Source organism: Primulina huaijiensis, chromosome 9, assembly GCF_012295235.1.
Source record: "Primulina huaijiensis isolate GDHJ02 chromosome 9, ASM1229523v2, whole genome shotgun sequence".
Lineage (NCBI taxonomy): Eukaryota > Viridiplantae > Streptophyta > Magnoliopsida > Lamiales > Gesneriaceae > Primulina > Primulina huaijiensis.
In genome coordinates, this window is record NC_133314.1 from 12,889,002 (window position 1) to 12,891,534 (window position 2,533).

The following is a 2,533-nucleotide window of genomic DNA, read 5'->3' on the forward strand; positions in this document are numbered from 1 at the left end:
CAGATGTTCACTTCTCTGATAGTGAGGAAACTGGATCTTCGGTTACATAAATATGCGGTGCAGGCAGACATGATTGTGCTACAGTTGTCGGAGTTTGATATTATTTTGGGTATGGACTGGATTTCTGTGAATGGAGCTGTCATAGACTTCTGACAGAGATCAGTGTCTGTCCGACCACCCAGCGGTAAGCCGTTTATTTTCGAGACAGCCAGACACTAGCGGATGCCGCACATCATTTCCTGCATGTGTGCGAGGAAGCCCATGAAGAGAGGCTGCCAGTCGTTTCTGGCCAGTATTGTGTCAGTGTCAGAGCCAGCCAGCCAGAGGCTAGAAACGTTGATGTGGTCAGAGATTTCTCTAGTGTTTTCCCTGACGATATTTCAGGCATTCCATTAGTCAGAGAGATGGATTTTTCTATTGAGCTTATGCCAAGAACCGTGCCTATATCTAAGGTGTCCTATCATCTATCACCTGCAGAGATGAAAGAATTGAAGGATCAGATTCAAGATTTGCTAGATAAGGGTTTCATTTGTCCTAGCTTTTCTCCTTGGGGCACACTGGTACTTTTTGTGAAGAAGAAAGATGGCAGCATGCGGCTTTGCATTTACTACAGAGAGGTGAACCGTGTCACGGTCAAGAACAAGTATCCATTGCCTAGGATCAAAGATTTATTTGATAAGCTTTAGGGAGTATCAATGTTCTCGAAGATGGATCTCCGATATGGATACCATCAGCTGAAGGTGAGAGAGTCTGACATGCATAAGATGGCATTCAGGACACAGTATTGGCACTTTGGGTTTTTGGTGATGCCCTTCGGTCTGATGAACACGCAAGCGATCTTCATGGATCTCATGAATCACGTGTTTCATCCATATTTGGACTAGTTTGTCATAGTTTTTATAGATGACATACTGATTTATTCGAGAAGCAGCGAGGAGCATAGTCAGCATCTGAGGACAATACTGAAGACTCTACAGGACAGACGACTGTATGACAAGTTCAGTTAGTACGAGTTCTAGCTTGACAAAGTGGTATTCTTGGGCCACATTGTATCTCGAGATGGTATAGAGATCGACCTCAGTAAAGTTGAGGTAGTCAGAGACTGGCCAGTGCCTAAGAGCGTGACAGAGATCCTTAGCTTCTTGGGATTGGCTTGTTATCACAGGAAGTTTTTTCAGGACTTCTCTTCTATTGCGGTGACTATGACTGAAAGGGGATCGGTTACGGTGTTCAAGTGCGCAACGGAAGTTTAAAATTTTATTTTCAAGAAGAAAATTCGAACACCTCAACTATTATGTGTAGCAAATACAAAAACACAAAATGACATTCATAGTGTGTTTAGAAATGTACCTATCAATCTCAAAGATTGATGTAATGTCTCCAACCAAGTTGTAAACAACTTGGCTCTTCAAAGGCAAGACAAATCTACAAGCTCTCCTTGTGCTTGAGTCTTTCCTTCAAAATCAAGCCCACCACTAACTAGGAAGATCAACCTTACACTTGCACTAGAAAATGTATGGCATTTTTCTTTGAGAAGAGTATATTTTCTTCAACCAAAAATGAAGAGAAAAATTGAAAGAGAAATGCTCAATATTTCGGCCAAAGTCATTCTAGAGAGGAGGGGGGAGTGTTTTCTTGGTTGTTGAAAAAGTTAGACTAGGCATGTGCATGCCATGCATTGGATATTGAAAAAGTTATCTCCAATCCTTCACCTCCCCATGCATATTATTAGCTTGGGCTTGTAACAATTACAAGGCCCATGGACTTTTATTTTAAATTGTCTCAAACACATTTGAAACCATTTAACCTTTATTTGATTTTTACTCAAGCCCACTAGTTTGATAATTATTTCTAATTGGGCTCTACAAGGCCCAATATAATTTAATTAATCCAACACTTGAATTAATTTAATTATTTAGACTCTACTAGGTCCACTAGTGTTTAATTAATTCAACACTTTGAATTAATTTAATTTAGTCCATAATAATGTTTATGAAAATCACAATTTTCAAATACATTATTTATTTGGCCAACTTTTAATTTAGGAACACTTCCACAAATTAAAAGTTACATTTCTCTCATAGAAGTCATACTTCTATTTTTCCTTACGCTTATAAACACATTTATAAGCCATTCAACACATTGAACTATTTTACTTCTCAACGGGATCTAGAAAGCTAGTACTTGTGTGGCCCTCAATGGTTCATTGATACAACTAGCGGTGGGTTCACATCTCCATGTGATTCGGACTAAACATGTCCTTATTTGAGCATACCCCAATTGCTCCATTCTTACTTATCAACTCCTTGATAACAAGAACGTCAGAACTCAAGTCTGATAGTACCCAACCAATCATGTTAAACGCCTAGCAGCATCGCTTACATGATTCCCTAGGTATCAAATGATAGTGCCTGCAAGAACCATTCAATTATGGTTAGCGTACAGTACGGTCCCTTCATCTCATATATCCCGACCGATTCGACAACCATTGGTATATCGAGAGTTGTCAATGAATCGATACTATGTGTCATGT